The 12,153-nt window shown below is 44.3% G+C and overlaps 1 protein-coding gene across 6 annotated transcripts in view; it reads left to right on the top strand.

Annotated features, from left to right (window-relative positions):
- The window catches only part of Mapk10 (mitogen-activated protein kinase 10), a 270,735-nt gene that overhangs the window by 4,028 nt on the left and 254,554 nt on the right, over positions 1 to 12,153 (top strand). For all 6 annotated transcript variants that reach the window (XM_060381043.1, XM_060381047.1, XM_060381042.1 and 3 more), the window contains exon 2: positions 2,956 to 3,069. The gene's annotated coding sequence lies outside the window, so the exon portion shown is untranslated. The remainder of the gene's footprint in view (positions 1 to 2,955; positions 3,070 to 12,153) is intronic.

Raw genomic sequence — 12,153 nt, 5'->3', positions numbered from 1 at the left:
ATTGCAGTGGAAGAGGTTCCCAGTGACAGGGGAGCCAAAACTACCTGGGGAGTGGCGAAGTCAGCTGGGTCCAGCTTCCTGCTTGCTGCCCCCCAAAACAGCATCTGCTGGGGGAGGGTGTGTGTTTGCGCGCCGGAAGGAAGGGAGCGATGATGAGCGGATCCCACAGGGACTGAGTGTGAGCGCTCTGTCATTGTCTGGTGCATTTGCAGCTAGTACTACGGTTTCATCCGTACGTGGTCAAGCTCTTTCAAGGTGAAGGGGAACTGAGAGGGGATCGCGGACGCTATAGAATACAGTGATTTTGAATCTGCAGCAAAACTCACTCACGGTTAGTGTGTGCTCTAGGACTATCAGAAACAAACGAGGTTTGCCTAATGGAAGCATTCAAAGGCACATGCATTTGAAATATAATAAAGTTATAGTCCAGCCTCGGGTAAACGAATCTGCCTCTCTGAATATAAGCTTAACCACAAAGGCTTTCCGTCCTGACGACAAAAGATAAAGACCAGTTGAGGTTTCCTTGTTTGTTAAACACGGGGCCAGGCATCTTTCCATCTTGCTCTGGCGCTGACCTAAGGTCTTATTTGTAGCTAGAGGATGGATGCGGACCGGAATTGCTGCGAGTAAGGCAAGCGAATCTCTGGTTGCTCATCGGGAAAATGGGCTGCCAGACAAGGAGACTTCCTTCCTTGGGCGCAAGAAGCAGCCACATCCGCACTGGGGGGACTTCTTCCCCGACCCTCCTCCCCCTCCTCTAACAGGCTGTTCGAAGCTTTGGCTTGGTGTGGAGGCAGCCTGGCACTGAGAGGTGCAGAAGCGTCCAGGGGTGACAAGAAGGAGGGCGCTGCTCTGTCTGCTGCAGGCTTGTGTGCGCCTCCCACCACCCAAGGACCCCTTACTGCGTGGGGAGAGCGGGCCACGGAAAGGAAGGAAGCGCTGAGGGAAGTCAAGAGGAACAAAATCCACTCGTGTCCCCAGCACGCTGAGATTATTTACTGCGTTACGTAATCCGGGGCTGAGACTCCGCGCTGCTGATTCGGGGGAGAGGGCTCGCTGCGTACACAGCGTCTTTTAAACAGAGCTTGTGTTTTCAGACACTCGCTTCTTTCTCCCTGCTGGTTTTCACCCCGAAGTTCTAGTATTTTGAGCAGAATGCTCCCCCACTCCGCCTCCTTAGTTTGAGGGCATTTCAAGCTCATGAGCAAATTGAAGTGAAGAAGGGAAAGTTAAAAATCTGTGTATTTTGAGGACCACTGTTTCTCTGTGTTTAATGTAGAAAAACTTTTTTTTTTTAAAAGTGAATCTTGGTAAAAATGAGCAGAAACACTGAAACCTATCTGTTGGGAAGCAGTTTCCAAACACATCTATTTTTCAGCAAAGGGTTTTGTAGTTTAATTGACATTTTGAACCCACAACAAGCTGCTTTGGCCTTTCTCTTATCCCCGGTGCCTACAAGACACAAAACCCAGAGGCTTCCTAGGATAATGCTGGAGGGAATGGAAAGCCAAGCTTTTCACAGAAAAAGAAACGACAGACAGAGGACTCCTGCACAAGCATTCTACTCACAGCTGCTCAAGGGCCCTTAGCTGTGTGCTGGGTGAGGTGCAGGCCTGGTAGAGGCACCAGCAGCCTGCAACAGCAAGAGACCTTCTCCGCCTCCTCCCTCTCCCCCTCCCCCTCCTCCCTTCTTCCTTGATGTCAGGAGCAAGACAAAACATAAGCAACAGAGACTTGAAAACACTAGAAATGCAGTGTTTTTATGTCAGTGGGTTTTTCCTCACAGAAATAAACCGAGTCCTGGTTTGTGGCTAGCGGCCTGCCTGCCTGTCCAGGCACTTCCTGAGTCTGGGATCATGGAGTCATTGTCCTTTCTGTGTGGAAACGGGGGGGGGGGGGGGCTGAAACCACAGAGTGTGAAAGAAGGCTCCTGGGTCTACTTACCTGGCTGCATCTATTCAGTGTCTGTAGGAGGAGGCTCCCTCATTGGACCGGTCCCCTCACAATCACAGTAATTTCCTGTGCCTTCAAGGTCCAGACTTACTCAGCTCAGCACATAGCAGGCACACCATAGGTATCTACTAAGTAAGACTCACTATGGGTGGATGACACTGACAGGAGTTTCGGCCATTGGAGCTGCTGAAGTTCCTGTGGGGTGTTGAGTTACACTGAGGGTGGATAGCTTGATGGTCAGTACCACAGGCACGAATAAAACAAGACATTTCACTCCAAAACGGTGATTGTGACAAAGGAGACCATGCTGGAATGTAGGAGGGAGATGAGCTCGTGGTGGTGGTAAAAATCACTGTAAGATCCCGGCCAGCGATGGGACTCCTATTTGACTAGAAAGGGAAATGATTTCAGGAAGGCTGTCATATTTGATAAGCTGGATATCAAACCTGTGGTTTGACATTGGGTAGAAAATGGAAACCTAGCATAAGCTTTGAAAATCTGTTCTAGATTAACACAGACAACAGGATAAAGACTGGGTTTATAATAAGATCAGGTTATCAGCATCATCTTAGTTTCACATTGTGCATTCCAGAGGTCTCTACCTTCTCTCTCTTTTGCTGGGAACCACACAGCCATGGTTCCAGTGAACTGTGCTGTAAAAAGAAGACTCCAGTCCAGTGGAGGCTGAAGCGAGGCGTCCTTAAACTAAGACTCTCATTAGAAAAGCAAATGTCCTAGCTGTCAAGAGAATTATCAAGCTGTTCCACTATGGAGCGCTGGCTGTCCTGGACTCACTTTGTAGGCTAGGCTGGCCTCAAACTCACAGAGATCCACCTGCCTCCACCTTCCCAAGTGCTGGAATTAATGGCATGTGCCACCACACCCGGCTCAGAAAATAGTGTTTATTGTATTTGATGTTAATGTTTTTGTCTTAGTACTGCAAGTGAAATTTAGTGTGAAATCTTAAAATTAAATTGATGTATCATCTTGCTCTCATTTTAGGCTAGTGTGAGAACACCACCGGCAGGACCCGCTCAGATTTTGGTGATGGCAACTCACGCAAGAAGCTGTTGAATTAGGCCCTTTTCCTGTAGATGAGAAACCACACAAGCAGTGGTGAGTTGAAAAATTTACAAATATTCTGTAGTAGGGTGTTTATAATCGACATGACCAATGTATCACAGATCGACTCATATATGGATCTGAACAAGCACACTCAACATGGTGTCAGTCTGGGTAAAAGTCATTAGAGAAGAACATGTATGTTAAGGGTTGCTGTGGAAACCCTTTGGTTGCCATGGGCTTCCCCAGTCTACATAGGATGGCTGTTAGGGAGTAACAGTTGGATAACATTGTTTTAGGTGGCATTTCTTGTTTACAACATTCTACTCTATTGATTAAACTCTTTTTAGTAGAAAAACAAGTGGTCCTAAGCTAATTATAAGGATTAATTCCTTTCAGAAATACACGCGCACACACACACACACTCCATTTAGCTCTTCAGATGCACAGGAAAAAGAACATCACATTTGTGAATATTTTAATCTACAAACCACTTGCTCAGGAAAAGCAACATTAAAGATATACTAAGTTGCGATACCTACTTAGAATAATTTGGAAATGTATTATCTTATAAAAATATCACCCTACCCAAGCAGAATGTCTTTTAAAGTCAAACCTACACTTGCTTCGTAGTCACCAAAATCAGCAGTTAATAAACCGAAGCTGAACTGAGGAAGCTACAGTCTGTCAAATAACATCTTGGAGAAATAGAATGCAGCAGTGGTGCCTGTAAGACTCTGAAAGGAAGCTGGCACTGGTGATCAATATCTCACTTTCATTTGCCTGGTGGCTCCATCCTAGCAAGGCTGGCCTGTATCTTAATGCGGCTTTCAGAGCTGCAGAAACCAGAGGAAATTAATTCTATAGTGATTCACATTGCGGCTTTTGCAATCTGCCAACCATCACCCCGAAGATGCAGATCCGGAGTCCTTGCCATTGTGTGCTTTACAAAAATGTGTTCTGTGTTTGTTATGAAGACAGAATCATATATAATTGCCAATAACCAACCATTTATGAGCTATAACAATGACAGTTTTATATGGCTGATCTAATATGTTGCTATGTATTATTCCCAGTAAGGAGAAGACATGCTTTATCCCCAGGTTAAACATTTATCTATTAAGCTAACATCTAATGAGAGTCTGTCATGTGATGTGTGGTTGGTGTTTTTTGAATAGAGGAAACTCTCTGTCTTAGAGGACTTTTCAATCTAAAGAATGTGTTACTTACACGATGTGCTATTAGCTGGAGAGATACAGCCTAAAGATTGTGTACTTGTGAAGTGTGAGTCTGTAGGTAGTGTAGCAGCATTTCAGAGAGAAGGAGCTCACAGACACGGTGAAAATGAGTCAAGGGAGATGCTGTAGCAGGGATAGTTGGTGGACTCCTACATACAGCAAGACGTTAGCCAGAGCAAAGGCGCAAGCAGTGCATGGCGGGAACCTTCAAACTCAGCATCAGTAGAGAGGGATGCAGCAGAGCTAAGGCATTTAGGCTTTATGCTGAAATGAAGAGCTTTTGGAGCAGGATAGTGGTGCAACTGGCTCACTTTAAAATGGTGGCTATTTGATCCACTAGAAGACTGTATTACATAAGTGGAAGGTGAAGCCAATTCTGTGTCATTCTTCATAGACTCCCAGAAAGCATGGCATGCTCCAGATCACGACTTCTCCTTCCGCCTCACAGGTGACACGCAGCCCTCTCACCTGCCTCCCATCCCCCTGCTGTCCCTGGTAGAATTTACATCTAAGTAGCTCCACAATGTAGATATCAGCTTGTCTGCACTTCAGCTCTACGTAATTGTCATTCTAGTACCTACGTCGTTAATCCTCTGCTGATAATGAGTTCACACATATAGTATATTTGTGTGAGTTGTTGCATAGCATTTTACTGTGGAAGTATACCCAAATTTGCTTATACCTTTACTGTTGATGGGGATTCAGATTCTATCACACACATCTGAAGTCAATATCAAGACAAGGAATTGCTAAGTTTGTGCTCTTAATCTTAATAAATAATTCAAAAATATTTTTAAGTTGGACATGTCAATTGGTACTCATGGCGACAGTGCAGGGGAAACTCAATATTTTCCTCTGTCTTTCATTTGTAGGTTCTTACGGCTTTCTAATCAGAGGGATGTGTAATTATGCTCATATAAGTATAAATTTGTATTTTGTTGATTACTTAATGAGGAATATCATTCCATGTTTTTAAGGTGGCCAATTGATGCTTCTCTTGTGAAGGGCCCGTTTCAGCCTTTTTGAGATTTTTCTTTCGAAGTCGTATCGGTTTTGAATTCTTACTGTGTAATAGGCGCTGCGCTGGGCACTTTACAAATATCAGTCTTCAATCATCTCTGTGACTTGCAGACACGGGAGCGCAGGGTTGAGGAGGTTAAATAACTTCCTGCAGATAACGCAGCAAAGAAGCGATGCACTTGGCGTTCAACTTGAAGTCTTCCTGACCCGACAGTTTTTTAGTTTCTCAGAGTTTGTTCAGGGGCCGACTAGGCTGAGGCCAGAGGGAACATTAAAAATGCTGCCGCAGGAACAGAAATAATGACAGCCTAAAGTAAAGACTGGCTGGTAGTGGTGACACACCAAGGAGTAGACCTGGAAATGAATGTAGTGAGTGGGTGAAGAAGGTGGGAAGGAAACGTCTCAGGCTTCCATATCTGTAGGCTAGGCAGATTCGACGTGAGTCATGGGTGAGTATTTATAATCTTGGTATTGTAGGAGCCTCTAAAAAAGATTTTATGATTCTAACATTTAATACGAAATTAATTAGAGCCTGTAGGGTTAGAAAGTTTAGGGTTAAAAAGAGAGCACAATGTTTATCTGGCTCAACTCTTTACTTTCTAAAAGACTAACAGAGACTATGTGGCTTTTCAAGATCACATGTCACCAAGCATCGTGTTAAGAATAGACACCAGGACTGAAAGGAAAAAAAAAAAAAAAAAAAAAAAAAAGCAAAGAAATATCAAATAACAGCCACCTGGTTTTTAAATTAACAAGTGAAACTACAATCAACCTGTTTTATTCCCTAAATGATTCTCAGGTCAGTATTTTTGGCCCAAGTCTATTATCCCTGATATCACACGGGGCCTGTTCACCATCTTTATTGGACTTATTTAAGCAGCTGGCACCATCGTATCTTTTTGTCGATGATTCTACCAACGAAACCCCACATTTTATTTTCGTTTATAGTTATTAGCATATGGCCTGCTTGTATAGGACTCTTCATCATACGCTATTGTCCGCGTCATCATTTCCCTTCTCCTTAAAGAGCATCACATGCTCGCTCAGTCTCATCTCGGGGGTGACACTGAACCTTGTCAGGTCTCCAGTGTGTCTCAGTCCAGCATCCTTTCCCTGTGGTTTGCTGCACTGCGTCCGTTCTGCCTGTATTCACTCTCCCTGTTCCTTGCAGGTGGCCCTGACTTACAACACTTTATTATTATTATTGTTGTTGTTATTATTATTATTGCTTCACAATAATGCATACATGATAGGCATCTACTAAGAATTGCGTTTCAGCAATTAAGAAATGCAGAGACAGGAAAGATAGTCTTTCTTAGGGGTAACCCTCTCAATTGCTTATTCAGCAGCAAGGGGTCAGCCCTGAAATCATCCGTACAAGTAACACTACACAGGCTGTGCAAGTTATATTTATATACTTAGGAATACACACACACACACACACACACACACACTATATATATATATATATATACATATGTGTGTGTATGTCTATGTGTGTATGTAACAAAAAGTAAAGAAAATGATATTATGAATTTGAGAAAGAGCAAAGGGCTTGCTCTCATAGGAGGGGTTGGAGGCAGGAAGGGAAAAGGGAAATGTCTTGATCTTTTGCCCAGCTGGTGATGTGCTGTAGGGTACGTACTTGTCCTGACTGAAAGCAGCAGGAAGGTGCAGATGCCAATCAGCTGGATGAGACACACAACACTTTATTATGAAACAGCTTTGCTTTGGTTGGCTTTGGCCAACTGGAGGTGAATGGAAGTGTCTTGAGTCCATTCAAGATGAGGGAAGCTATGGTGTTGGCGAGGTTAGGTGTACTGCGGGTGCTTTTCACTTCTGACAGTTTCAGCTGCCGTCAGTTTGCTGCAGGGACAGCGCTGTCGGGCAAGGGGGCTCCGTATTGGACCACGCTGGCTGTCTTGGTTGCTTTCCCATCAATCTGACCACAATACCTGACAGAGGTAACTTAAAGGAGGAAGGAATTTCCAGCAATTTTGGTCCCTCATAGTGGGGAAAGGAGGCTGGGAGAGTTTCTGTCGCGGTGTTTGGAGAGATGGGCTTATGCTCGGCTATCATCCTCAAGGGCCTCCACTGGTGACCTGCCTCCTGAAGTCCCCACCACGCTGGGTACCAGGTGTTCCAGGTGTTCCATCTGGGCACCAGATGACTTTGTGGAGGACATTCCACTTTCAAACCATGGCACCATCCTTTCAAACATTTGCAACACTCAGAAAACACAGCATGGGCTTCGTCTAGAGTTCAACAGAAATTCGGCACCTCAGACCCTCCTGAGCCCCACTGACTCAGAACGAGAGTTTTAACAAGACTCAGGTGATTTTAGGCACACTAAAAATTAACAGGTACTGTGTACATTGGCTCCAGATTTCTTCTGGTGTCTTCTCTGAGAAATTGTTTTTGGTCCTTTCCGTTTGGCCTTCTATTTCTCTTCCTTTTTAGCAGTCTGAACCTATCCCCTCGCTGTGTCTCTACTGTGGTTTATTAGGCATCTGCCTTGTGACTCTGCAGTAATGAGGGAGTGATCCTACCCAGAGTCACTTATCCTTGAAGAGCCTCCACAGAGCTTAGTATCTGCTATTCTGTAGTTAATAGGCACTGAGTTCATACTTGTTGAATGATTGTTTCTTGAAAGATGAGTGAAAAAGAGACAGGCATCCCAGAGACAGACACACAGAATGACAAATGCAGGGCAAAGGAAGACCAAAAGTCTTCAGCTGCTTTGGAAACAGTCAAGCTATGTGCAGAAACAATATAGCTACGTGTAGAAACAACCAAGCTTTATGAAACCTTCAGAAACAGTAGCTTTGATATGATCTGGAAAGCGGCTTGTAAGAAGTCACAATCTCATTTGAGTGGGTAAAAAAAACCCTGTGGTTTTTTTTGCACATCTCAGAAGAATGGATGACTTTTAAGTTCTTCTTTTTTTAAGCAAGCATTGTGTTTGGTGGCTATTGTTCATTAGTTTTGCCAAAATTCATTCTGCTTCCTAAACAAAGTACCCACTATTTGGAGTACATTTTTACTATTTGGAGGCCATTGGAATACTGTCTGCAGCTTTTAGTGGCTGCAACTGGAAAGCACATTCACAAGGGGAAGCTGGGGTGAGGATAGTGAAGACTGAGAAAATGTGCCTTCAGGAGGCATGACAGTGTTTTGCCTGGAGTAGAGAAACGGAGGTTGAGGCTGGACAGTAAGGAGGTGACAGCTCCTTTGCAGTCTTTACAGGAGAAGTTAGAAGGTATGACATTGTTTTTAAATGGAGAAAAGCCTGCTGAATAGACGGTAGGTATTACACAGGGGCGAACTTGCTGATTGTGGACTCTGCTTACATGTGCGTGCTTTAAGTAGTGAACTTTGGGTCCGTGTAAATATTTGAGTGTAGCCATGGCTCACCAGATAGGAAAAGCTCTTTAGAGATTCTCCTGCTCTGTGTGGGAAAAGGAAGTAAACGACCACTGAGCTGTAAGATCCGCAGGACTCACGAATTACAGTTGCTCAGACAAGCACAGGAAGAGTGAGGTGACAATAAAGCTGGTGATGCCAGAAGATGTTACTGACTACCTCGTACCAAAGACGGCTTCAAGCGCTCTCTCTGCCCATGCTAATCTACTCAAGTGAAGTCCTTCTGAGCACACTGATTTTACAGACGATGACAAGGAAGTGCAAACTGTTTACCGACTTTCCCCAGGTCATGAAGCTAGTAGGTGCAGAGCCTAGGGACTTTTGCTTTGAACTATACACATTAAAAGAAAAAAAAAAAATTAGATGCTCTGTAACATTAAAGATGAAAGTTGGACCTGAAGAGAATCTTAAACCACCGATATGAGTTAAATTCTAGGTAAATACAGAGACAAGAATTCCAAGGAACAATAAAATAAGAGAAACTATTCTCACAGATGTACGGAACCAAACAAATCTCTTACAAATGAGGTAGATCAGGGACTATTCTGAAGCTTGTCATTCCAGAATGATGTTCTCTCTTGAGTCTCAAAAATTGCCAAGCAGCTGAGATGGAAAACGAAATTCTTAGGACCATGTAACTCGGTGAAATTGGAGGAAGTTTCCCTAAAACAGAATACTTGGTTTCTTCCTCCCAAGTTCATATACTAAATGCTAACTTCTAAGCGGACGGTGTCAGGAGACCTGGCCTTTGGGAAAGGATTAGGTTAGAGGGGTGAGCCCTTGTCATGAGAAAAGAGAAGCCAGAGAACAGAGTGTTCTCTTCCATCAAGCGAGGACACAGTGAGAGGCCCTGCCCTGAGCCAGGACCCCGAGTCTGATGCTATCCTGGAGTCCTCAGCCTGCAGAATCGACAGTGTTGTGTTTTATAAGCTCCCACTCAAAGTTCCTGATTCACTGTGTGCGGCTCAAGTGGATCAAGACCCTCCAGGTCTGAACAATTTGGAGGCGGCAGTTTCTTTGCACTGACCGACAGGCCCCCAGGCTGTGCTCCTCTAAGGGTGCTGGATGCCAAGTGTTTGAGAGTTCCTAAGTGACCGCAGCGCCTCACCTGCTATACTTTAGAAGTCGGCTTCCCTGGGCCATATTTAGAGAGGAAATTAATGTCTCCGAAGCTTTCCTGGTCTCTCAGGGGTTTCGGGAAAAATTCTCTGTATTCTGATGACTGGCATTAGAGGAACTATCATCGGGATCAAGGTACGAGATGCTAATGAGTTTGCGTAGCATGAGAACTGTTGTCAAGTTGGGATTTGAAGAATATAGTTTGTGGGCTAATAGTGTTTACTGCATGCCCCCCTTCATCATTTATAGTGTCAGTATAAAAATCATGCATGTTAGATGATTCAATGTTTTCTTTCCAACTATGCCTTCAGGAGGGTAGTCTTAAGTTCTGTGACCCACTTTTGAGCTCCTTTAGATTGCACTATCAGCAGCCTTGATGGTACTGTTTTTAGAAAAACTGATAAACTTTGAGAATCAACATAATTCAGTTTTGGAGTACAACTTTGTGTCTGTGTGTGTATGCTCGTGCGCGTGCGCGAGTATGCTCATGCGTGTGCATGTGCTCGTGTGTCTGTGTGTGTACTATGTGTAGAGAGGAGGACAGCATGTGGGAGTTGTTTTCCTCATTTCCTCAGGTGTCCTCTTGGGATTTAACTCTGGTCTGTAGGCTTGGTAGCAAGATCTGTTTGGATGGTCCACTGGGACGAGGGAGGAAGGGAGAAGACTCTATGAAAAACTGACTAGAAGACAATTTCAAGTATGTTTAAATTTTGTGAGTGTCTATAGATACAACATTTCCTGGGCCCCTTGACTATCCTGTCTCCCCCAGAAGTTCAAGCTAGCAACAAGGAATGTCAGTCAGTAAGACCTCATTTAGGGCACTGGCCTTCTAGCTTTGCACTTGCAAGGAGGCATCAAATGCTGACAGAAGTGCCCTCTATTTGCTAGCCATCTCTGTGTCTGAACTCAACAGAGCGTGACATCTTCACTTATCCCTCTGGTTAAAGAATGTCAACATTTCCTACGAGACTAGACCCTGTGAAGCAAACTGATTTCCTGGAACACCTGGAACCCACAGTGTGAACTGATGACTACAAGCTTTGCCCCGTCAATTTCCTCCTATGGATTAATGAGTATTCTACATTAAAATAGCCCATGACTGCACACAGAGCTTAGACAGGAAATGTCTTGTGAAGGGGGAGGGAGTGCATCAGTTGCCCAGAAAGAGTTAAATGTGTTAAGGAGGAGAGCCCAATGATGCATTCTCACTGCAGCTCAGCCCTGAATCAGTATTGTATGGCTGAACTCCTACGGTGCATGAAAGGGTTATAGGATCTTATTTAGACTTCTTTTTAATTATAAAAGTGTGGAGGTCAGAATGCCCAGATTGAAGCAAAGCACGAGGTGACATCCCAAGGTTCGTTCAGGTCCAGTGAAGCACCGTGAAGAGGTGGTGCTGGCCAGTGAAGGCTCTGAGGGTGGAAGGCAGATTCTCGGGCAGCTGAGAGGGGAGCAGTGGGCAGGTGAGACTCAGAGGGGTCTCAAAGGTGGCCTTGCCAGTGTGCCTTTCTTTCTTTAACCTTTCTCTCGCAATTGGCTTTATCCTGCCATTCCTATTCTCTGTAGTACGGCTCCTATGATAGTTCAGTTACAAAAAGCCATTTTTAATTATTGAGCGTTCACCATCCATCCTAACAGATAGCTAGCTTAGGCAGAGCTGAGTGAACTCACTTCGTTCATTCCGCACGTCTGTATCTTTTTCCATTAAGGAACTGGTGTACACACGCTTGTTCACCCGTGTGCTTGTGAGATCGACTTTTTAACGTTTGCCTTCAGAAGACACGATTTCTAAGTTGTACTGGGATTCATCAACATAGCAGGTGTAACCATTGGCATTTGAGCTAGTTAAGATAGGGCCTGCAATATTACATGCTTGCATGAAATTAGCAGCCACTTTCAGAGACCAGATTACCACAGCAGGATCTCTGTGGGATGATCAAGACACACCTCCTCCCCTCTCTACCCTTCTTACAAATACATACTGTCCCTAGGCTCCCTAGGAACCAAGACACATTTAACTTGGCTCTGTCCATAGACCTATGGCTGCCAAGCTCGGTCTTTGTAGCGAGATAGGGATTGGGAAAACCTGTGACTAAATGCATCTCATACACAGGTAGTTTCTCGCACAGAATTAAAGCCCAGGAAACAGCGCAACTGTAGATGACTCAGCTTCTACTGAGACATTTTAAAATGGGTTTTGCAGAGAGCCACGAGCCCTCTGGTTTAAGGTCCCAACTTTTGTGGTATCTTCACATTCATAAAAATTACTGAGCAACTGAAAGAGACTGTTGGTATTTTCTACATTAAAAATTAAATACAAAGTATTGAATACATGCAC

This window comes from Meriones unguiculatus, chromosome 3 (genome assembly GCF_030254825.1).
Source record: "Meriones unguiculatus strain TT.TT164.6M chromosome 3, Bangor_MerUng_6.1, whole genome shotgun sequence".
Classification (NCBI taxonomy): Eukaryota; Metazoa; Chordata; class Mammalia; order Rodentia; family Muridae; genus Meriones; species Meriones unguiculatus.
This window is presented reverse-complemented; position numbering and strand designations above follow the sequence as displayed.